At 42.6% G+C, this 25,767-nt stretch overlaps 1 protein-coding gene across 2 annotated transcripts in view; it reads left to right on the forward strand.

Annotated features, from left to right (window-relative positions):
• SHROOM3 (shroom family member 3) overlaps nt 1-25,767 on the forward strand; it is a 330,073-nt gene that overhangs the window by 231,597 nt on the left and 72,709 nt on the right. The window lies entirely within an intron of this gene.

Below are 25,767 nucleotides of genomic sequence, written 5' to 3' on the forward strand. Positions count from 1 at the left end.
GACCAAAGAGCTATCCAGTTCCTTTTAAAGCCAGGGATTTCAAAAATATTTTCCTCCTAAAGAATTGTATTTACTGTGGCTTCAAGAATTATCCCTTGCCACTTGTGTTCTATGCATTTATAAAACTCCCTGCATTTGAAAACACCTAAGTGCTTCTACATTGAGTTTTGACACCTATCCAACGTGATCAAGTTCTCTAGCTGGCAACGATAAGACTGGAATACTTAGACACAGGTTAAAGTGATTTAACCAAGTTGATTTTTGTCATTTCCTAGGGCCTCATAGCTGGTTGCATAATTGAGAATTAATAGTTTAATTTTGGTAACTAGAATAATGGATCTTAGGGATGAAAAGTCCCAAGAACTTTATAGTCAAACTGAAGATCAGAGAAATTGATTCAGAGAGTTGGTTATTCAGAGATGAGCCCAGAGCTATGTCCCTAGGTTCCTGGGTAGAGCTCTGTTAACTATCCCGCAGTGGATAGTTACCCCGTGCTTCTCAAGGGGTATCTTCTCCTGAAAGGGAACTTTGAGGTTTGTTGATTTAAGTCACTGTATAAATCTCTGACGGGCTTCGCAGGTGGCGCTAGTGGTAAAGAACCCGCCTGCCAATGCAGGAGACATAGAAGATTCAGGTTTGATCCCTGGGTGGGGAAGATCCCTGGAGGAGGGCATGGCGACTTGCTTCAGTATTCTCCAGTATAGAGTTGCAGAGAATCAGACATGACTGAAGCGACTTAACGTGCACATATGCATCAATCTCTGGGATTCTAGAAAGTATTTATCTAAATAATGCATTATTTCAATAAATTTGCATTGCATGCATGTATGCTCAGTTGTGTCTGACTCTTTGCAACTTCATGGACTGTGGCCCTCCAGGCTTCTCTGTCCATGGGATTCTCCAGGCAAGAGTACTGGAGTGGGTTGCTATTTCCTTCTCCAGGGGATCTTCCCGACCCAGGGACTGAACCCAGGTCTCCTGCATTGCAGGCAGATTCGTTATTGTCTGAGCCACTGGAGAAGCCCTAAATTTGCATTAGTATATTGGTATATAGTATTAGTTCCAAATCAAAACTTTTCAACTAACTAAATCCATTCCAGGAAAGGTTATCTTCAATTGGCTTGAAACTAATTGAAGGAGGGAAGGAGCCAGTGAAATTGACCTGCTTCTATTCAGATGCTAGGGCCTTAGGAGTTCTTGAGTCCGTGCTTGAAATCTTTTTTGGACTTGGGGACTCTGCATTTCTTCCAACAGAGAATGAAAGAATTGTGTACCTGACTTCCATGAAACTCTCATAAGGCATCTCATATTTTTCAAGATGAATTCCAGATGAACTGATGGCAGAGTCACACAGCTTCCAAGGCAAGACTAGAACCTGGTCACCCTATGGCTTTACACCAAAAGCAAAGTAGCCCAGACTCTCCTAAGCTATGTTTTATTTGGCCCACAGAATGGTGGTGCTTTTTTACTCGAATTCATTTTCAACATTGAAAACTGGAAATTTCCATGTGAAAAATCCAGATGTCCTTTATTTTTTTTAGAAGGTGGAGCTCAAGGAACAGTGAGCCCACTTTCTCCAAGGCCCTTGAGACAGGGCATGAGCCTTCTAGGCACTCCAATCCCCCAGGTTCAGCTTAGTCCATTTGCCTTCTCGGTTCTACAGGAACCAGAGTCATGACACCTGTTTCACCCAAGCTGCCATTCTGAGACACCTTGTCAGACTGTTCAAACAATTTCTTACCTGGGTTACACATACCAAATACGTCTGGCACTTATGTCCTAGCAGTTGAAAATAATGAGCCAGATTTTAAAATAGATGAGCTACTTCCTGGCATTAATTCTGGCCATTTAAAAGAGTGTTTTCTCTGTAAGCCCTTAGTTGCCATGTGGGATGCTCAGCATACACATAATTTCAAAAATTACTCTTTTCTTAATGCGTTTGCTTAGTCATCAGTAGATTTTGACTTCTTAAGTAAATGAAACATTTGGTATTTGTGAAGTCAAAGAATTTATTTAGGATAGCCACCTTGTCATCTGAAGAACTTATGTTATGGACTGAATTGTGGCTCCACCCCTCTACCCTCCAAATTCATATATTGAAGTCCTAACCCCCAATATCTCAGAATGTGACTATATTTGGCAATAGGGCCTTTAAATATATGCTTAAGTTAAAATGATACCGTTAAGGTGAGCCCAAATCCAACCTGACTCCTGTCCTTATAAGAAGAAACTTGGACATGCAAAGAAGCACTGAGGGATACACACAGAGGAAAGACCACACGAGACGCAATGAAAAGGTGGCCTCCTGCAAGCTAAGGAGAGAGGCCCCAGGAGAAAACAAACATGTTGACATCTTATTCTTGAACCTCTAGCGCCCAGAACTGAGAATATTCATTTCTGTTACTTAAGACAAGTATTTTTTATGGCAACCCTAGCTAACAAATAGAGCTTCCTAAGTTGTATTTCCTGAGAGGAACCTCTGTTTCACCTTATGAAATGTATGCAATACATTGTTGATTGATCATTCCTCTTGAGTTTATGCAGCTAGAAGCCCAAGTTGACTGATGGCTGTGATTCCTTAGCTGCACATACGAATCATCTGTGGATCCTTTAAAACTAACTATGGGATCATCACCCCAAATTCTGACTCATTGGTTTGGGGTTGGTCCTGGCCCTCTGGTTTTATAAGCCTCCCAAGAGGTTTGCAGGTACAGTCTAGAGTGAGAATTAACTGATTCAGAGGGAATGATCCCCCCTCCTAAAGAAGGGCCTGGGTTTCTGCAGTTCTCCCCTGGGAGTCCACAGCTGACCATGCCATCCAAAGGTAGGCAGGATAGATTTACTGCCTGTATAACAAGACCTCTGAGGGCTTTGCGTGAAAATGAACCTCTGCCCACGGGCCTTATATTAGTGTTGTTGTTCAGTCGCTCAGTCGTGTCTGACTCTTTGAGACCCTATCGACTGCTGCTCTGACCTTCATCATCTCCTGGAGCTTACTTAAACTCATGTCCATTGAGTTGGTGATGCCATCCAACCATCTCATCCTCTGCCACCCCCCTTTTGCCTTCAGTCTTTTCCAGGATCAGGGTCTTTTTCAGTGAGCTGGCTCTTCACATCAGAACCCCCAAATCTGCAAGTGGCTACAGCTCTGCCTATGAGGCACTTAATTGATGTGTGTGGCCTGGCTATGGTACAGGTTTTAGTGTTGTTTTCTTTTTTAATCTCTTATCTCCCTGCCACTGATACCCTGTGTTTAATTTCTTGTCCCACCTTCCATTCCAGTGGAGGGTGGGGCATTCTGGAAAGTGTTCCAGGAAGTTGTGGCTTTCCCTCTGCACCCTGGGCTTAGAGCTTGGAATCGAACAGAAGGAACAGCCATTGCAGGGAGCATGTTCCCAAGGCGCAGGCCCATGTGGTTTTCCCTCCAGCAATGGTGAGATTGACTCCTTTCCTGGCATGCTGGACTGTTCTGTGGATTTCGCTGCTTTTTGCCACATCTCTCACAATTAGAATGGTGTTTTCTGATGTTCGTGGCTATCTAAGCTTGCTGATTTTATTAACTTGCTGCTGCTGCTGCTGCTGCTAAGTCGCTTTAGTCGTGTCCGACTCTGTGCGACCCCATAGACAGCAGCCCACTAGGCTCCTCTGTCTCTGGGATTCTCCAGGCAAGAATACTGGAGTGGGTTGTCATTTTCTTCTCCAATGCATGAAAGTGAAACTTCCTGGCAATTCTCAGCACTCTCATGAGCTAGGTAGAATGAAAACATTGCCCCGTTCTGTTATTTTCCAAGAGCTGCATGCTCTGTTTGTATGCGGAGAACAATGGTGTTTTTGAGAGTAAAATGCAAGTTAGTGCAGCTAGGACTGTGTTTACCCCTTCCTTCAAAACCTCTCCCTGCAGTTTGCTGGTGTGTGTCTAATCTCTCTCTCTGCCATCAGGTGTGACATCCTGACCCCATGTCATAACTTCATTCCCTGATAAGTGCTGTCTCGGTAAATTCAAGAGTCTCATTGCAGACCGGTCTGACCTGATGAACCACAGAAAACTTTCAGCACTTTATGAAGTGCCCAGTGAATACTTTCATCACAGAAGCAAAGAGAACCCGGTCACTTTCAGGACCCCACATTTCCCAAGTGACTCAGTGGTAAAGAATCCACCTGCCAGTGCAGGAGATTCAGGAGGACATGGGTTCCATCCCTGGGTTGGGAGGATCCCCTGGAGAAGGAAATGGCAACCTACTCCAGTATTCTTGCCTGAGAAATCCCATGGACAGAGGAGCCTGGTGGGCTACAGTCCATGGGGTCATGAAGAGTCGGACACAACTGAGCACAGGACCTCATAGATTATCGGAAAAATTTTGTAAGGAACTTGAGCCTCAAGTTTTGATTGATTCAAGGTGGTATCATCAAAATCCTCCAAAAGGAAAAAAGAACAGTTTGCTGAATTTTAGGTCTAGAGTTTAAGAAAAGTCCAGTGAAACTCAGTATCTCTTAAAGCTGGAGAAAGTTTTGGCCTCACTCAGTGCAGGTGGTATTTGTAATTACGATCTTAACCTGATCACATGAACACCTATGATTCAAGTGATGATGCATTATTACAGCTTTCCTGGGTTAAAGTATTGAAAAGGTATAACCCAGAATGGGACTTGAACCCACTGTCTTTTAACTGAGATCACAGACCTGGTCTCAGGGCTTAATAAGGCTCAGGTTCTTGATGTCTCATCGAAGAAAGAATTCAGTGAGAGACAAAGGGATGGATAAAAAGTGGATTAATTTAGAAACAATCCAGAGTGTGGGACATCTTAGAAAGTACGAGTGGCACCAGGATATGGGGTTGTCAGTTTTTATAGGAGTGGGTAATTTCACAGGCTAATGAGTGGGAGGAATATTCCAGCTCTTTGGGAGAAGGGGTGGAGATTTCCAGGAATTGGGCCACTTCTCACTCTTTCATCTTTACTGTTGGCCTTGGAATTGTCATGGAGCCTGGGGGTGTGTCATTTAGCTTTGCTGGCATGTTACAATGAGCTCGTACCGAGGCTCAAGGTTTATTGGAAGTCAACTCGTCTGCCATCTTGGACCTAGCTGATTTTTTCCAGTTTATGTTGTTTTTCTTCAGGCTATGTCCTTCTTTTTTGTTGTTTGTTTGTTTGTTTGGCTGTGATGAGTCTTCACTGATGCACACAGGCTTTCTCTAGTTGTGGTGAGCAGGGTCTACTCTAGTTGCGGGCTGCAGGCTTCTCATTGCAGTGACTTCTGTCATTTCAGAGCGTGGGCTCTAGAGCACTCGGGCTTCAGTAGCTGCAGATCTTGGGCCCTAGAGCACAGTCTCAGTAATTGTGGGCTTAGTTGCTCCTCAGCATGTGGGATCTTTCCAGAGTGGGGATCGAACCTACGTCTCCTGCAATGGCAGACAGATTCCTTACCACTAAGCCACCATGGAAGCCAGGGCTATGTTATTCTTTTGAAGGCTGTACCCTGCCCACTTCCCACCTGATTCAGTATGGCAAAGATCTTCCAACTCTTTTATCTTAAAATTTTTTGAAAGTAAATGCCAAACAAGCAGGGACTGGAAGAGATATGTGTACACCCACATTTGTAGGGGTATTATTTACAGTAGCCAAAGGTAGAAGCCACTCAAGCAAGTGTCTATCAGCAGATGAATGGATAAGTAAAACGTAGTATGTACGCATAACTTGACATTATGCTCGGTGAAGTAAGCCAGGCACAAATAGAACAAATACTGTATGATTCCACTTCCATGGGAGTGCAAAGAGCTGGACACAACTGAACGACTAACACTTTCACTTTTCACTTTCCACTTATATGAGGTACCGAGGCACCTTCCCCATTTCAGTGAATTATGTCATCATCCAACCAGTTGCTTAAGCCTGAAATCTGGGTGTCTTCCTTGAACTCTTGATTTTTCTTACCACCTCCTACATTTAATCCAAACTAACAGAGCCTCTGTCTGTCCACTCAAAGACTCATATACAGATTCTTTAGCAGAACTTCAGACACATTATGATAAGAGAAAGAAACCAGGCATAAAAAATTACATACTGTATGATTCCATTTATTTGAAATATTTAGAAAAGGCAAATCTATAGAGACAAACAACAGACGCCTGACATTGGGGGTGAGAGCAGGGATTAGGCATAAGGGAACTTTCTGAGGTGATGAAGATATCCTAAAACTGGATTGTGGCAGTGGTTGCAAGACTCTGTGGATTCTCTAAAAATCCCTGATTTATACACTTTCAAAAAGTTAGCCAGGAAAGCCTGGCTAGCTATAGTCCATGGGATCACAAAGAGCTGGACACGTCTTAGCGACTGAACAATTTGGAAAGTAACTTAGATATTTTGTATTGAGTCAAATAGATTTATTATGGGCAGGATGCAAAGAAACATGGCTGCTCATGTCAGGAAAGAGATTTTAAAGAAGGGTCCACACAAAATTAACAAGGCCCATCCACTCCACTTCCTAACTGTTCTCCCCACTGACCCTTCTCTTTAATCCTCTCTGGCATTACAACTTAAATGTTTTGATCAGACTCTTCTTACTGTAAATCATTCTGTTACTTCAAGTTGGGAACAAAAAAGGAAAAGAAAATGTCCTGTTTATCCCCTTCCCCAGCATGTATTGATAGGAACAGCAAGCTCAAACTGTGTGGGAAATTTCCTGCCTTAAGATTTATTTACTCTCTAAAGAAAAGCTACTTTTATTTCATTATTTTTTTAAGCATACACGGGTTTTAATTTGGTGAGAAAATATCCTTGCCATTAAGAAGATTCTGCCTCATTACCTCTTATAAAAAAGCCCTCCTCCCCAAATTTGCAGAACTAAAGGAAGCATAAATTAAAACAACATTGTTGTTTGTCGCTTTGATCAACAAACACCCATCTCCAAAAGGAAAAAAAAAAACTGTAAACCAAGCCAGATTCAAAAACAGTCTGTTCCCAAAGTCAAAGCAGTAAATATAAACAGCTTAGCCTCCCAACTGGATAAGAAAGAGGAAAAAAAATGGGGGAGGGGGGATGTGTTGGGGGATAGGAATAAGAATCGAGAAAGGAAGAAATTTCGATTCCTTACTTTTCCTGTTAGCCTGTCTGTCCTTAATTGTTAGCTCTATGAGTTTCCATCAGACTTTTGTCCGGGAATTGAGTAGTAAGGACTTGATTCTAAAACAAAGTCTGATGGAGACTGGGCTTCCCAGGTGGTGCTAGTGATAAAGAACCCCCCTGCCAATGCAGGAGACAAGAGATGTAGGTTTGATTCCTGGGTCAGGAAGATCCCCTGGAGTGGGAAATGGCAACCCACTCCAGTATTCTTGCCTGGAAAATCCCATGGACAGAGGAGCCTGGTGGGCTACAGTCCGTGGAGTAGCAAAGAGACACAACTGAAGCAACTTAGCATGTTGAGTAAAGACTTAATGTCATCTGTTCTTTGGACTTTAAAAGCTTCTTTGCCACCCCCTATTACACATAATGTAATTTTTAAACTATCCTATTGGCCAGTGGTTCAAAAAGAGATATTCTCCAAAGGCAGAGGAAGACCTCTGTTTCTGCAAATGCCTATGTCTTTCTCTTCCCCCTCCCACTTTTGTCCACATAAAGAGAAAGAATATTTGTGTATAACTACAAGGCTTCCCTGATAGCTCAGTTGGTAAATAATCCACCTACAATGCAGGACACCTGGGTTTGATCCCTGGGTTGGGAAGATCCCCTGGAGAAGGGAAAGACTACCCACTCCAGTATTCTGGCCTGGAGAATTCCATGGGGTCCATGGGGTCACAAAGAGTCAGACATGACTGAGCGACTTTCACTCATCAGGCAACTTGCTAAGAGAAAAAAAGGGGGATAAGACAGCCAAAGGAGCTGTAATTTATTTTCCTCTTTGCAATATATTTGGTTGTGTTCTTTTTCCTTTTTGTTCTTTTTTTTTTTTTTTTTTTTAAGTTTTCAAAGATTTTTAGTTGTGGTTAAAAAAAACATGACATCAAATTTACCATCTTGGGACTTCCCTGGTGGTCCCGTGGCTCCTAGTGCAGGGGGCCTGGGTTTGATCCCTGGTTGGGGAACTAGATCCCACATGCCGCAACTAAGAGTTTGCATGCTGCAACTAAGATCTGGTAGAGCCAAATAAGTGAAAATAAATAAAATAAATAAAAATAAATATACTTTTAAAAATGTACCACCTCATCCATTATGTACAGTTCAGTAGTTAAGTATATTCATATTATTGTGCAGCAATTCTCCAGAACGTCATCTTGCAAAACTGGAACTCTGTACCCGTGGAGGGACAGCTCCCATCTCTCCCTTTTACTATTGTTTTCTGGCTTCCCTGGTTCCTCAGTGGTAAAGAATCCACCTGTAATGCAGGAGATATGAGTTTGATCCCCGGGTCAGGAAGATCCCCTGGAGAAGGAAATGGCGAAGCACTCCAGTATTCTTGCCTGGAGAATTCCATGGACAAAGGAGCCTGGCAGGACAGTGCATGTGGTCGCAAGAGTCGGACACAACTTAGCGACTAAACCACCATCACCACTGTTATTTTTAAACCGGAATTGAAAAGGTGGAGTCTTCTGGTTCTATATGATGTCTGCATTACCTGGTATGTCAGGAAGTCAAAATTTTCAAGTGTTTCTTAGGTAATGTGAAAGATAGCTGTTTTCCATGAACAGTCATCCCTTGTTTACATTGCTCTAGGTCGTTTATCTTTTCTTCTCTCCTACACATTCTAAGATAGGTGATTGATTGTTAGTGTCTTAGTCAGGTTGCTGTTTCCTTTTTCAGGAGACCTTCCTGACCCAAGGATTGAACCTGTGTCTTTTGCATCTCCTGCACCGGCAGCAGATTCTTTATCAACTGGGCCGCCAGGGAAGCCCTGGTGAGGAAGAAAGCAAATCCAGCTCTTAAACACTTAGCAGGCTGGCCTTTCTGACTCTCCCCCTAACATGGGGATCAAAGGCGTGAGTTGTCCTCTAATCACGAGGAAACATCCTCCTTACCAGGAGCACCCGTAAATTTCCAGAAGCCATGTCCTTCTGTCCTTCCCATCCTCCCCTTTCCCTCCACCCTCTAGCAACTGTGACTCGCTGGTTTCTGGTCTCACGCTTCATGCCAGCTGCCAGGGTCCCCATTTGGGTTGGCTCCAGTTTTCTGAAGCCTGGCAGTTAGTTAATAAGAAAACCAGGATGTAAATCACGGCTCGGACAGTTTCCTGTGGGGGAGCTTTTAAGTTCCCATCAGATCTTTTCATTCATTCCAGCTCATGAAGAGGAGACCAATGCTCCCTTCAGACACAAATGTGAATATAGACCAGATATAAACAAGGCCGGGTGCCGGCAGGGAGCTGGAGGGAAGCTTAAAGACAAGATGCTTAGTATTGGCTTTCATTCTTTTGCCTAAAACTCATCCATTTAATGAACTGATAGAGGAAGTGTTCTCACTTGATAATTAGTAATATGAAATTTCCACTGGTATTTTTTAAAAAACAAATTTTAAAGCACTGTTTTGTTAACTCACTATAGTTCCAAAACTCTGATGGAACATTTATTGAGGATTTATTCTCTACCATGAGGCTTCCCTGGTTGCTCAGTGTAAAGAATCTATCTGTAATGCAGGGGATGCAGGAAACTCCAGTTTGAGCCTTGGGTTGGGAAGATCCCTGGAGGGGAGCAATGGCAACCCACTCCAGTAATTTTGCCTGAAGAATCCCGTGGACAGAGGAGCCTGGCGGGCTACAGTCATATGTTGCAAAGAGTCACACGAGACTGGACTGAAGCAATTGAGCATGCACGCATGCATTCCCTACCATGCCCTGCAACAGACATGAATAAGAAGGATGTGGTCCCTGCCTTTTAGAATCTTACTGTCCATCTAGTTGTCAGAACCCTGGAGTATATTACACTAGAGAAGGCTGTTACAGCTAAGAAACAGAGTCAGGCAACCCTTGAGTTCTGTAGGGGATGTGATAAGGTATGTGAAGCACTCAGCAGAGAGACATAGTGTTTGTTAAGTGAAAAAGGTTATTAATATCAGTAATAGCATCATCCAGAGAGATACTAGCTCCGGGAGTAGATATAATACAGAGCATACACTCTGTATTAAAACAAATAATGTTTCCAAGCTGTGTATAAGTACCAAAAATTTAGTCTATAAATTCCAAGAGTTGGGGGGAAGGCTAGACAGGTTGGGGAAAGGTTTTAAGAGACTAGGGCTTAACATAAACGAAGAGAACAAAACCAACATGGACTCATAAAAACAAGGTGATGGGCATGGGTATAATGAACTGGAAGCATTAATTCACCCAATACCAGCATGTGCCATGCACCTTGGGCATCTGAGATGAAGGAGTTGTAATCCCTTTTCCTAACACACCTAATCTGAGAGGGGAGATTTTTGTTTAATGACACCAGTGGCTCTGTTCAAGGTAAAATGTGATAAGAGCTATAGAAGATGATTCAATGCTGTATTTTTGAACATTCAGAGGATGGAGAAATTGCTTTTGGTTAAGAATAAGAGATCAAATTGCCAACATCCGCTGGATCATGGAAAAAGCAAGAAATTTCCAGAAAAACATCTATTTCTTCTTTACTGACTATGCCAAAGCCTTTGACTGTGTGGATCGCAATAAACTGTGGAAAATTCTGAAAGAGATGGGAATACCAGACCACCTGACCTGCCTCTCAAGAAACCTGTATGCAGGTCAGGAAGCAACAGTTAGAACTGGACATGGAACAACAGACTGGTTCCAAATAGGAAAGAGAGTATGTCAAGGCTGTATATTGTTACCCTGCTTATTTAACTTATGTGCAGAGTGCATCATGAGAAACACTGGGCTGGATGAAGCACAAGCTGGAATCAAGATTGCCAGGAGAAATATCAATCACCTCAGATATGCAGATGACTCCACTCTTATGGCAGAAAGTGAAGAGGAACTAAAAAGCCTCTTGATGAAAGTGAAAGAGGAGAGTGAAAAAGTTGGCTTAAAGCTCAACATTCAGAAAATGAAGATCATGGCATCTGGTCACATCACTTCATGGGAAATGGATGGTAAAACAGTGGAAACAGTGTCAGACTTTATTTTGGGGGGCTCCAGAATCACTGCAGATGGTGACTGCAGCCATGAAATTAAAAGACGCTTACTCCTTGGAAGAAAAGTTATGACCAACCTAGATAGTATATTCAAAAGCAGAGACATTACTTTGCCGACTAAGGTCCATCTAGTCAAGGCTATGGTTTTTCCTGTGGTCATGTATGGATGTGAGAGTTGGACTGAAAAGAAAGCTGAGTGCTGAAGACTTGATGCTTTTGAACTGTGGTGTTGGAGAAGACTCTTGAGAGTCCCTTGGACTGCAAGGAGATCCAACTAGCCCATCCTAAAGGAGATCAGCCCTGGGATTTCTTTGGAAGGAATGATGCTGAAGCTGAAACTCCAGTACTTTGGCCACCTCATGGGAAGAGTTGACTCATTGGAAAAGACTCTGATGCTGGGAGGGATTGAGGGCAGGAGGAGAAGGGGACGACAGAGGATGAGATGGCTGGATGGCATCACCGACTCGATGGACATGAGTTTGAGTGAACTCCGGGAGTTGGTGATGGACAGGGAGGCCTGGTGTGCTGCGATTCACGGGGTCACGAAGAGTCAGACACAACTGAGCAACTGAACTGAACTGAACTGAAGAATAAGAGAAGTTTCATTGAGTAAAGAATATATTGAGCAGGTCCTGAGAGGTTGGCAAGAATATCCTTAGTAGAAATTGGAGTTGAAGAAGGAATCTCCACCCAGACAATGGAAAATGTGAGTCAAGTGCTAAAGAGGGAAACCAAGGCATGCTTGCAAAATGGTAATTACTGGACTCATTGGCAAAAAAGTCAGTGAGTCAGTATGGATGGAGTCAAGCAAAGTGAAATGTCCTTCATTTGGAAAAATCACAATTTTTAAGGGGAATATATAGTAACTTTCCATTTACGCAAGCAAAAGAAGAACATTTTGGAGTGATCTGAGGCTTTCCTCATATTCCACCAGACATAGAGGCAAAAAGTATTTTTAAGTAGCTTTCTTTATGTTGGTGCTCTGAATGGCACTAAAGCCTCTACCTACAGAGGATAAATATGCCCATTTTCCTTCATCCTCTACGATAGTAGTCCCCAATGTTTTTGGCACCAGGGACTGGTTTTGTGGAAGACAGTTTTTCCATAGATGGGATGGGAGTGGAGGGAATGGTTTCGAGATGATTCAAGTGCATCACATTTATTATGTACTTTATTTCGATCATTATGACATCAGCTCCACCTCAGATCATCAGGCATTAGATCCCAGAGGTTGGTGACTCCTGCTTTAGGAAACAGCAAGACCTCATTCTCTGATGAAAGTAGCTTAGCCTGCATTCTCTTGGTCAAGCAGGATGGTGTGAGAACAAGGCCTAGGCTTCAGAGTCAGGCAACTGTTTCAACTCTTCATTTCTGTCCCTTCTACATTTTGACCTTAGCAAGTTACATAAAATTTGAGCTTCCTTTTCTCTTCTGTAAAACAGAACTAGAAATGGCTACCCTGAGGGATTGTAAAAATTAGAAATAAGGTATATAAATCCCAAGGCAGGAGTAAAACTAATACTGGGCACAAAATAGATGGTGACTGGTATTATTACTCATAGGCTACGCTCAGCTCTTTCTGGTCTACCACTGAGAAACGGCAGCCGGCAGCCTGCAAGGACCTGCCCAGGACTCTGCTATCTTATTGCCTTTGGTCAATCAACCACCCTCTGGACACCTCCCACAGGTGCTGATTACAAGAACTTTAAAAATAAATTTTCTCCCCCATCTTATCTTCTGGTTCCTAGGCAGGAGCACTAAAGTATGCTGAATAATGCTGACATCCGGCTTGGAGTAAAACAGTTTCCTGAACACCTGCTGGGAGAAAGTTGTGCTTAAAAGCAAATAAGCTAGAAAGCAGAGAAAGTTTTTCCTCTTGGTGGAATCTACATGTGAAAGTATAAAATAAAACTGTGTGACTTGGAGCCTAGAAAATGAACTATCAATCATGGTGCTTGGTGACTAGAATTTTTTTTTTTTAGCACATTGTTTGTAGCTTTTTTAAAAAATAAGGGGAGACAAATTGGCTTAAGTCAGTAGTTAAAATGAGACTGCCAAAAAAGTAAACAGAAGCCCCATTTCTTTGTTTCTATTTGGAAAGCTAGAGACCCCAGTACTTCAAGAACAATGAAGCTGCCAGCTAGCTAGTGGAAAACTTTTATTTTCAAAAGTTTAAATTTACAAATGAAGATTAGGTTATTAAAAAAAAAAACAAACCCAAAACCTAAGGGATTTAACTCCCTTAAAAAAAATATGTAGACATTAAATACCATGCTGCCTAAATTTCATTGACAGTAAATCATCAAAGCAAGTCATTTCCCCATTTTAAAAATTCCAGTTGGTTTTACCCTAATAGCCTTTCTTGTTTTTATCTCTTGAAGTTATACTTTTGAAGCACCTTGGATTGTTCTTAAAGCAGCATCTAGCAATGTTGATGTCATTTAAAAATTTAAAATACTTATGTATATTTAGGGTTCCCTTGTGGCTCAGCTGGTAAAGAATCCATCTGCAATGTGGGAGACCTGGGTTCAACCTCTGGGCGGGAAGATCCCCTGAAGAAGGGAAAGGCTATCCACTCCAGTATTCTGAAAATTCCATGGACTGTGTAGTCCATGGGGTTGCAAAGAGTTGGACACGACTGAGCGACCTCCACTTTCACTTTTCACTGTCAAGACTTCCTATGATACAAACTTAGGAAGAAAACCTAGTCAGTAGAATAGATGTCTTGATGCTATGAATAAGATGTCCTTTTTGAAAGGCCTAAAATTCTGGATATGATAGAAAGACCAAATCAATTAGAAGAATAAGTAATTTGGTTTTGTTGATGTTTTGTATCATTATGAAGAAATAATTGTTGGTGTCTTTGATGAATTCTTTTGGTCAGGGGAGGAGCTTTTTATAATAAATAAGTCAGAGTTTGTAAGCATGGTGACTTTAGACATTAAGACACATTTCTTAAAAAAGAAAAAAAGATTTATTTTATTTGATCGGGGAGGCTGTGCTGGGTCTTCATTGCTACAGGCAGGCTTTCTCTAGTTGTGGTGAGCAGGGGCTGCTATTAGTTGCATGCTCCGGCTTCTCATTGCAGTGAATTCTCTTGTTGTGGAGCACAGGCTCTAGGAGCACAGGCTTCAGCAATTGCAGTGCATGGGCTCAGTAGTTGTGACTTGAGGTCTCTAAAGTGCTGGCCCAGTAGTTGTGGCTCATGCGCTTAGTTGCCCTGAGGCATGTGGAATCTTCCTAGGCTAGGGATTGAACCAGCTTCTGCCATTGCAAGGCGGATTCTTGACCACTGGACCACCAGGGAAGCCCCAAGTCACATTTCTAGAAACCATTTGTTCAATATGTATGCCAGTTTATCCCAGTATCACCTGTCTTTGTTTCCAGTTGTGCTTTGTACTTATTACATATGATAGATTCAGATACTCAACTAGACCACAGAACGCCCCTCCTATGGCCCCCTAGGCATGCAGCTGTTTTCATCCCAAGTCTACTCTGCCCAGTCTTTTTTCCTTTTCCTCTCTCATCTCCTGCACTGTCTCAGTGGTGATTTCTCCCCACCCGACCACCATGCAGGCACTCAGACAAGGAAGCAGTTCTTATTAAAATACAAGCTGCAAAACAATGGCAGCAATTGCACTGCACTCCATCCCTAAATTGATTATGTCTCCCTTTCTTCACACCTTTCCCCAGTCCTTATTTATCTTCATCTGTATCTTCATTAACTTATTAATATTTTTCTAGAAAGAAAAAAAAAAGGTTTACACCTTTCATCAAAACATTTTGGGTTATGTCCCAGAAAAGATTTCAATCCTCAGTTCTTAGGCTTCTTGGGCACCATCAATACAGACACTCAGCTCCCTTGATAGAAAACAGTGTTCACGCTTGTGCACAGGCTCAGGTTAGGCTGAGAATGCTGGCTGGCTCAGCCCTGATTGCCTTTGGCCACTCCACCTCCCCAGTCTCCTGGTGACAAGGATGTACTGGTATTTGAAAGCACTCCAGCTGAATCCATGCTCTTAAGGACCCGTCACTTCTAGCGTTTTAACTTTCAGGGTTCTGGGCTGACAGTTCTCATTGTCACCTAGGTCACATGTCTTTTTTTTTTTCCCCTTCACATACCAAGCACACTTTACCTTCTTCCGGAAGGTTGCTGCCGCTGATGGGAGGTGGCAGCTGTTCACAGTTCACGTCAATCCTGTTCAGAGCTTTAGGACTTAAAAGGGAAAACCCTTTTGCCAGCACAACTATAGTCACTTTTAAGCTAGTGAGATTTCATTGTTTGAATTGTGCTTGACCTGAACACTTTTTACAAGTGAATTTACAAAGTGGCTTTTCTCCCGTGAAATCTGGACCAAAATTGAAATGAATATCCAGAGCTGAAGATTTTACCATCATTCTCTGACATGGTCATCATTCTCCTCTATGCAAAGTTAACTGTGATTATGAGTACAGCCTAACACTGAATATTCATTGGGAAGGTTGATGCTGAAGCTGAAGCTTTAACACTTTGGCCACCTGATGCGAAGAGCCAATTCAGTGGTAAAGACCCTGATAAGCTGGGAAAGATTGAAGGCAGGAGGAGAAGGGGACGACAGAAGATGAGATGGTTCGATAGCATCACCCACTCAATGGACCTGAGTTTGAGCAAATTCCAGGAGATGGTGAAGCCAAATTCCAGGGAATCCTTGTGTGCTGGAGTCCATGGGGGTCACAAAGAGTTGGACGTGACTTAGTGACTGAACATTGAATAGGCAGGCATTATGCTAGGCACTGTTCCAAGTGTATCATATAAAGCTTTACATTTTAAAGTCCAGCAAGCCTATGACTCAGGTTCAGTTTTTAGCTCTCATTTTATAGAAGAGAACATTGCTTCATTGGAGCTGGTAATGACCAGCCTGAGGTCGCATAGTAGGTGCTGTTGGCCAGGGTTCAAATCTGAGTGTTCTCCTCCCAGAGACTGCGCTGTTAGCCATGAGGCAACGCTGGACCCACAGGAGTGGGAGTCCACCCTAGTGGTAAAAAATCAGTGAGCCCATCACCTCCCATTCAGTTCATCCTTCACGTGCCACCAGCATGACTTCTTGAAGGTGCAGATCCAGGCATGACACTAGCGGAAAGTGCGTCTCACTGCCTACAAGGCAAAGTCCAAATCCTGAAAGTGATCCAAAAGCCTCCCCTGCTACCATCTGCCTCTGTAGCTACGCTGTTTGCCTTGCCACCTGCCCATTCCTGCCATGTTTCTTCCAGTTCCCCAATTGGTCTGTGCTATTTGATACTTTGGGACCTTCAAACATGTTCCATCCCGACCTTTTCCTCCTCTCTTCCTACCCAAGTGAGCTCGTGTACATCCTACAGAACCTGTCTCAAACAGCTTCTCTACATCCTTCCAGGACATAAATCTCCTCTCCTCTATTTGCTACCAGCACACACATCTATTTAGTGAGATAAAAAGAGATACTACATTTGAGCTCTTGTGCGCTAGGCACGGGGAGAGGGCTGAGCATTTTGCATGGTTAGTGGTTACAAATCTTGAGCCAAAAACACAATTATGGGAGAAATGTATCTGTTTCTTTAAAAAAGAAAATAGACTATAATTTCTGTTTTGAGACCTCATTCAGCAAGGAGACACAAACAATGTCAACCAATCCATCTCTTCCAGCTCCTAAGGTTGCAGCTGAGTTGTGAGGTGCTTAGACAAAGTCCAGGTGTGTGTGTGTGTGTATGTTGTAGGGAAGTTGGATAAAGTTGTCCCTTTGGTCTCCATGTCACCATCTCCCCATGCTGGTATCTGACATGTCTGATCACATCGAAGTTGGGGTGGTGGTGTCTGTAGCCTCCTCAAATCCATCAGGCACCTGTGCCCTCCTTGGGTTTACCAGAAACCTTCTGCCTCTCCTGGACCACTCTGGGTTAGGAGGACTGGTGAAAGCACAGACATTTCTTTGATTCCTCCTCTGTGCTAAGTTCCCAGCAACTCTTGGATTGAGCCAATCCTCCAGGCTGTTGCTTGGGATCGGAACCCCCATAGTTTCTGCTCTCAAATCATTTAGCCTACCTGGAGCTTCCATCTTGCATCGGGTAGCATTTAGAGTGGCTCCAGCTTCTAGCTCTCCTTCACTTCCCTTCTGACTCTCCTCGCCCCTCTTTATTCATTCTAGAAGGCTGTAATGTCTTTTGGAGAAAAACTGGCTCTGAGTATTCTTTCATATCTTAAGCCTGGATTCTTTTATGATATAAAAATTCTGCTGAGTCATCCCTTCCTTGGTCAGTGAGTGACACTAACTGGGAGGAAAGACAGGACTATGAGGAAATCCATTGGAGGGAATAAGAATGATTAATATCTCAGGGTTACTCCTGCCTCCCAGAGACACACACTGAATGATTGGTTCATATAATCTTTGCAAAAACCAATGGGAGGTGTAATTATTCTCATTTTATAGAGGAAAAACTAAGGCTTAGTGAGATCAATTAACCTCACATACTGCTAGCAAGCTCTTGAATCCAATTCATGCTCTTGACCATAGACCTAATTATCCTTATCACGTTCTACTGAAATAATTTCTTTAGATATCTGAGTTTCCCAGTAAACTGAGCTCCTTGAAGTCAAGGCTATGACCTGATCCATCCTGTATGCTCCATACCCTGCAGTTAGCAGGTGCACTTAGTAAGTGGTGTTTGAACTGAAATGGATGAAGGAGAGAAAAGGAAAAGGCAGAGGAGGAGAAGAAAAGGTAAATGGGAAAATTCTCTTATCTAAGCTCTTCTGTGAGCTTAGAAAGTTCTGAGAATCCTACACAACTTTTAAAGGAAATAAAATGAAACTGTATTTTCTGACATGGAGTTGTTGTTGTTCAGTTGCTCAGTCGTGTCCAACCCATGGACTGCAGCACGCCAGTCCTCCCTGTCCTTCACCATCTCCCAGAGTTTCCTCAAACTCATGTGCATTGAGTTGGTGATGCCATCCAACCGTCTCATCCTCTGTCATCCCCTTATCCTCCTGCCCTCATTCCCAGCATCAGGGTCTTTTCTAACAAGTCAGCTCTTCAAATCAGGTGGCCAAAGTATTGGAGTTTCAGCTGCAGCATCAGTCCTTCCAGTGAATTTTCAGGGTTGATTTCCTTTAGGATTGACTGGTTTGATCTCCTTGCAGTCCAAGGGGCTCTCAAGAGTCTTCTCCAACACCACAGTTCAAAAGCATCAATTCTTCCGTGCTCAGCTTTCTTTATAATCCAACTCTCACATCCATACATGACCCCTGGAAAAACCGTAGCTTTGACTAGATGGACCTTTGTTGGCAAAGTAATGTCTCTGCTTTTTAATATGCTGTCTAGGTTGGTCATAGCTTGTCTTCCAAGGAGCACACATCTTTCAATTTCATGGCTGCAGTCACCATCTGCAGTGATTTTGGAGCCCAAGAAAATAAAGTCTGTCATGTTCCCATTGTTTCCCCATCTATTTACCATGAAGTGATGGGACTGGATGCCATGATCTTAGTTTTTTGAATGTTGAGTTTTAAGTCAACATTTTCATTCATCTCTTTCACCTTCATCATGAGAGGTGTCTGAAATTATTAAGTGAAAATGCATGTTAGAAAACAGTGTGATCATCTATTGGAAAAAATATGTTAATATTAACATACATAATGATAACATGTCACCATCCATAAAAGAGAAGAGCTGGAGGAATTTCTACCCAACAATGGATAATGATTTGGGCAGCAATTTAGGATTACATGGGACATTCACTCTATATCTGTTATTTCTGTAATACTTGAATGTTTATAAAGAATATTATCCATTTTAAAATTAGGAATATCAATGTTTTAAAAGAAAAAGCATGTTATCCTATTACAGATTTTACATTGTACTGTATACTGATCACCTTACCCTGGAGCAGGTAATTATAATGAAATAAACAAGTACAGGAAATGCTTCTCTATTCTTTCAAAATGACAACACACATCGCATCATACCATGAATCCCCCCATGAGCCTGTTAAGTATTTGTGGTTAACACTTTGAGCTGTGCTGTCTTCCATCCTGGTGTGAATCCTGGCTCTCTGTCTTAATACCCATATGACCCTGGGCAAGTTCCTTAATCACGGTGCCTTTTCTGTGTCACTACGTATAGGTCTACCTCTTGCCTTTCAAATGCTGCATGATATGCTTCACAATTAATTTAACCATTTTCTATATGTACATTTAGGTTGTTTCTAGTCTCCAGGATGTGTTTCTAGTCTTTCAACCTAGACTTTCCAGAAAGAATGCTGTCAATCCTTGTTTCCAGTATCACTTGAGGCTGCTGACTTGTTGCTTAATTAGTGAACCACCCTTCCCTGGTAACATTGAAAATGGCCTTTATCTCTTATATTTCCATGAACCAAAAACTTGCTGTCTTCCTTCCCTAACAAAAACTGTCCTTCTGCTAGTTCTGGCCTTCATTTCGCTTCTGTTTAGACCTATACAGATTTGATACTGGATCCCACATCTGACCCACAGAACCATGCATGCTGCTATTGAGTGCTGTGTGTGTGCTTAGTTGCTCAGTGGAGTCCAACTCTTTGCAGCCCCATGGGCTTCAGCCTGCCAGGTTCCTCTGTCCATGGCATTTCCCAGGCAAGAGTACTGGAGTGGGTTGCCATTTCCTTCTCCAGGGGATTTTCCCTACCCAGAGATTCAATCTGCATCTCCTGCATTGCAGGTGGATTCGTTACCATCTCAGCCACCAGGGATGCTGTACAGACATGCATTTGTAGTGTTGCAGATAGTAACTGAACTTTGGCCTACCTAGTCCTTCCTTATTTTCCTCGGGTTCTGACCTTTGCAAGATTCTAAATAGCTTTCTTGGTAATAACTAGGTTGCATAAAGGTCTTTACTTGGGGCCCTGGTCCTGAGGCTACAAAGAACAGCAGGAAACACAGAGGTGCCCTTGTCAGTATGAATCAGCTGCTAGCAGCAGAAGATGCCTTCAACAAAGAGAGAGAGTGAGGAAAGTGTCAGCTCCGAGGACCTGCAGGCTTACTGGGCTATTTATGAGAAAGGTCTCTGTGATAGAGGGTAACTAACTCTGAGAAGCTGAAAGCATATAGGGTTTCCCCCTTTCCTGTTGCAATCATCACTTCATGAAATAAAGTATTTCCCAGGTTTAAAGCAGTCTTAAATGTATTTCCTTACTTTCAATATCCATTTTAACATTTTATTCAATAGGATGGTTGTTCACTTGTTTTTCACATTTTTCTGTGAGTGGTTAAAAAAAATAAAAATATTTGCCAAAGTGAATATTACATTAGAAGTTATGAAAAGTTCACATTAAACCCAAATAAATAGCCATTTGAGAAGGGAAGAGCCCATATGTTCTTCCTAATATTTGCTCTCTGAATCAATCAAGAGTATTGTTTCTTGATTGTATTTATACTGACCATTAAATGATCCTTAGAACTGATTTTCAATATTCAACAGATTTTGACACTGTTTTTCTAAGGTGTCAACATCCAAAAGAAGAGCACAGATGAAACAGAGCATTTATTGTATAGCTATGGCAAGAGCTTATAATTGCTCTTATTATTATTATTTAGCCAAGAGTCACGTTTCAAATACTTATATTCTTCATATGAAAACTTTATTTACTTGGAATAATAGAAAAAGGCCAAACTGAATTAGTTAGAAGTAATGGTGACTGGACTTCCCTGGTGGCTCAGGTGGTAAAGAATCTGCCAACAATGTGGGACACCTGGATTTGATTCCTGGGTTGGGAAAATCCCCTAAAGAAGGAACTGGCAACCCACTCCAGTATCTTTGCCTGGGAAATCCCATGGACAGAGGAGCCTAGCGGTCTATAGTCCGTGGGATCACAAAGAGTTGGACAGGACTGAGCAACTAACCCCACCTCCACCTGAATAGCTGACTATTCCTAAGTGACATTTAATAAAGTACAATATATATTAAAAACTTAATACCGTAATATAGAAAAGAAGCTAAATTTGTGAAATAAATTCAAATCCAAATCATATATATGATTTATATATGTAGTTTCTTTAAAGATACAACTAAATGTGTTAGACTAATTTAAATTTAAAAATTCAGAGAATAACTGCTGAGATTGGAATTTAGAGACATATGACAGTAATCCTAAATGTCTTTAAACTTTTTGTTTGAAAAAGACACTCATTCTCACAGGTTTCTCCTTAGTAATAAGACCTGATAATCATAGTGGAAAAACAGACTTTCAAATGTGTATACAGAATGAATCAGACCGTTCGAATTATGTCAGGTCCTTAATCAGTACAGATTAATATAATGTGATTTTAAATATTTTTAGGTTATCATATTTAACTCAAATTGAAATTTGGGTTTGCAGGTTAAACTAATTAAGAAAAGTGGGCAGGGACTTCTCTGGTAATCCATTGGTTAAGATTTCACTTTCTAATGCAGGAGGTGTGGGTTCAATCCCTGGTTGGGGAGCTAAGATCCCACATACTTCTGGCCAAAAAACCAAAACATAACCAGAAGAAATATTGGAGCAAATTCAATAAAGACTTTAAAAATGGTCCACATCAAATATATATATATATATTTTAAGGGAGAGAGGTGGGAAGAAAAGGAATTGGCAAAGATTGGGGAGGAAAGGGCAAAAATGTGCCTCAGACCAAGTGTAAATCATATGGTACGTAAATTATGTCACAATGTGTGTGTGTGTGTGCGTGTGCTTAGTTGCTCAGTCGTGTCCGACTCTTTGCAGCCCCGTGGACTGTAGCCTGCCAGGCTCCTCTGCCCATGGAATTTTCCAGGCAAGAATACTGAAGTAGAATTTCCTACTCCAGGGGATCTTCCTGACCCAGGGATTGAACCCTCATCTCTTGCATCTTGTCTCCTGCATTGGCAGGCGGATTCTTTACCACTAGCACCACCTGGGAAGCCTTATATCATAATAAACATGTTTAAAAGAATCATAACTTTAAACAAAAGAAAAAGTATGCAAACAGCAGGTTGCTGAATGGCCAAGCAAACCCTTTCTCTAAGATTAGGTTGTGTATTTTTCATATTTGTTACCCCCTTCATAAAATATTTTAGCATTTTTAAAGCTTTATTTCTTGATCAGTATATCTGTTTTCACTAGAAAAAATAAAACACTCTGGATTCTAGTGTAATGCACTATTTCTGGGAGTGATCTTGATGTAGGAACTAAAAGGCAGCATGACTTGACAGAAACAGTCTTGGCATTTATCCATATATACACCTGATATGCATTAACTATTTCACAGTCATTTATCATTTATGCTTTGGGAGGAAGGGATGGGCCATTTTGAAGGGGAACTGAAGGACCAAGTGAGGGAACTTACTCCTAGCTCATACAGAGAACAGTTTGCCGAATTTCCTATTGCTGTGTAGATTTTTTCATTTCCAATCTCACCTTTGATCCCAGGAGACAATTTGTTTTCCTTTTATCGCAAGTATCTGGCGATACATCTAAATTATAGGTAGAAGTAAAAAGTGTTTTTCCAGAATCTGGGGTACAGCAGAAGCCCAGGACTTCCTATCATAGTGATGGATTTCACTGGTGTCATGCAGTCTATGTGGGAGGTAAAAGTTGGATCTAAAGTGTTTCTAAAACATTTTTTCTTAATTGCAGCATAGTTGATTTACAATGTTGTGTTAGTTTCCAGTGTGCGACAAAGTGATTCAAATATGTATATATTCTTTTCCATTATAGGTTATTACAAGATATTGAATATAGTTCCCTATGCTTTTCAGCAGGACCTTGTTGTTTATTTTATATATAGTAGTTTATATCTGCTAATCCCGAACTCCTAACATATCCCTTTCCCCTTTGGTAACCATGCGTTTATTTTCAGTGGCCAAGGTGTGTTTTGAATCACCAATTTAAAGTGATGTTTCGCACAGGAGTGGAGGAATCTGGTCCAGCCTTACAAGGTTTCACCTGACCCTGAGCACTCAGAAAACGAGCGGCAGCAGGGAAGGAGGTCTTATCTCTTCTGCCTGCAGAGCTCCTGGCTGTGTCCTCAGCTAATACGCCTTACTTCCTCGACATGGCGGCAGCCGCAATGTGCTTTCTAAGCAGTAAGGACTGACCACCTTGTTCAAAGCTTAAGTTCTGAGCATCATCTGCTTCCACCTAAAACTAGATCCCCACAGGACATTAGGACACAGAACAGGCAACATTAGCCTCCCTGCTTCTAACACCTAGCAACAATGTGGGTGGGTACCCCTCTGGCAGTGTGGCAGGTGTATATATATTTGTACATGCCTGTGATACCATGATGCAAACCAAATACAACTTCAAGGGTGGAGGGAGGGGGGGTAATACCTTGGGGGAGGGGGAAGCCTGTTCTTGAAGATATCAATAAAGAGGTTTATTTAGTAGTTTTTGAGCCCCTAATGCTTCTGCATTGTGCCAGGATATTATAAAAAGCACAGCCAAGTAAAGGCAAATAATATTAACTCTATGGGAACCGAGGTTTCTAGTTCCTAATTAGACATTCTCTTTTCTGTGTCTATATGTGTGCTTATCACCCTAAATATAGAACCTGATATTTATAAAATAATATATAAAAACTACTTATATATAAATAACTACTACATATAAAATTTTAACAGGCATTCTGCTTGAGGGAGAAGAAAGAAAGCCAATTTCAAACCTTACTGTTAATCTCTGGAGATGCATGTGAAAGTCATTAAGAAACGTACTTTTCACAGAAAAAAAATTTTTTTTCCACCTCTGTTGAAAGAGGCTGGAAGAGCCTTTAAAGAAAGATGAAACTGAAAATAGCACCATACCCTCCTTAAGAATATTAAAGGAGTACCTCTATCTCAATGCAAAATAAATTCAGGTGTGTATACTGCCTAAGACCCCAAAGTTTGCAAAGCTGAATCCAGAATTTCCTGTAAGATTACAGTCATAACCTGTTAGTAATCACCTGTTCCTCATCTAGAGATGATGCTCAGGAAACAAAAGAACTGAGAAGGGATGTTTCAACAGCATTAGCGATCAGAAACAACCTGAATCTCTCCAGTTGATTTATGCTTAAAAAGGACACACAGAGAAAAAGGATGGCTATTTTCCATGTAATGCGAGCTTTGTTTTTTTTTTTAAGAGGTGAACTTTTTACCTTGTTCATTCATGCTTCATTTGATCAATTACTAACTATATAGCCCCTGAAAAGCGAGCGCGGGCTTTTTGAAGCGAGTATTTTGTTCTGGGATTCCCCCTTCATTTCAAAATGGGCGGGGAGGTGGAGTTAAGACACCTTTCTGACTGTGAACCGATCAAGCAGCGCCCGAGTGTGTGAGTCGGCCCCCTAAATACCACGAGGACCCGAGGACGCGGACTGCGGAGGGGCGGCGAGCGGAGCCCGGCTCCTGCAGCCGGGAATCCTTTTTCAAACCTTAGGGAGCCAGCGCTGCCATTGAAATGCAAATCCCGTCCTGACGGCCGGGCCAATCGGCGAGGCTTCCTGTGCGATTACCTGGTGGCGAGCGCGGAGCGAGCGCGGCCCCTCCGGCTCGGCCCCGGCGGCCTGGTAGGCGTGGTGGTCGCGCGCCCCCGCACCCTCCGGGCCCGGCGCCCGGCTTCACCCCCAGCAGCCCCGCGCCCCGGGCTCGCCGCTGTAGCCCGGGCGCAGGGCGCGGCCGAGCCTCCCATTGTTAAGCGCGGCCCGGCCCCGCCGGCGATGCCCCGCGCCGCCTCCTCCGAGCGGCGGCGAGGTTTGAACTTGGCGTCGGCCCCGAGCCCCGCGCGGCCCCGGGGGGCGACCGCGGCCCGGCGAGCGGCGATGGTGAGTGTGGGGCTCGGGTCCGCTTTCCCCGCGCGGGGCGGAGGGAGGGCGGGTACCCAGCCGTCTGCTCTCTAAAGGGTGTCTATTTCGGTCCCCGCGGCGACTCTGGAGAACCCTCTCTGCAAGGATAAGTCCTCCGGCGGGCTTTCTCTGCCGGCGGCCGGCCTGATGGGGGGTAGGTGGCGCCCCCCGAGGATCCTCCTGACACTCCTGGACCTTGGCCTTTTTTTTTTTTTTCTTAATAATTTTATTAGGGAGGCAGAAACTGCTACTCCAGTTCAGTTCAGTTGAACTCCAAGAGGAAAAGAATTGCAGATTATTGACAGCATGAAAACTTTTCAGGAGAAATGATCTGTGAAATATTTTAATTTTGATAAATTGCTTCTTACGAGGGCTCCTACTGAGTTTAGAACGACTGGCCTTTCTTGGTTTTACTGGATTTGTTTCTGTAGGAAAGATCCCAAGAGTGCTTTTGAGGCGCATGCCTGCCCCTCCCCCCTTCCACTTGTTCCACCTCTTAAGGCAGTTTCTTTTTAAAGGTGTGTTCCACTGTCCTGTTGCAGGAATTAAATCATGAAAATGAAATGATACCTGACACACGCTTTACTGTGAGCTGCCAGAGAGAGAAAAGTGCTTTGCTGAGGGGTGGAGAGGTAGTGAAATTTCAATACGTCCAGCATCCGGTGGGGGAGGTGTGACCGGCTTTTTCTTCTCTCTGACGTATTTTGGCATTACTTTTTTTTTTTTTTTAATTGTGTTATTGTTGCGGCGCACTTTTGGGCATGGAGGCTTTTGAGAGGAAGGGAATAGAAGCCCACATATATATAATCTCTATGGAGAGATTGCTCTGAGATGTCAAGGTGAGGCAGGAAATCT

The sequence above is a fragment of the Ovis canadensis genome, chromosome 6, assembly GCF_042477335.2.
Source record: "Ovis canadensis isolate MfBH-ARS-UI-01 breed Bighorn chromosome 6, ARS-UI_OviCan_v2, whole genome shotgun sequence".
Lineage (NCBI taxonomy): Eukaryota > Metazoa > Chordata > Mammalia > Artiodactyla > Bovidae > Ovis > Ovis canadensis.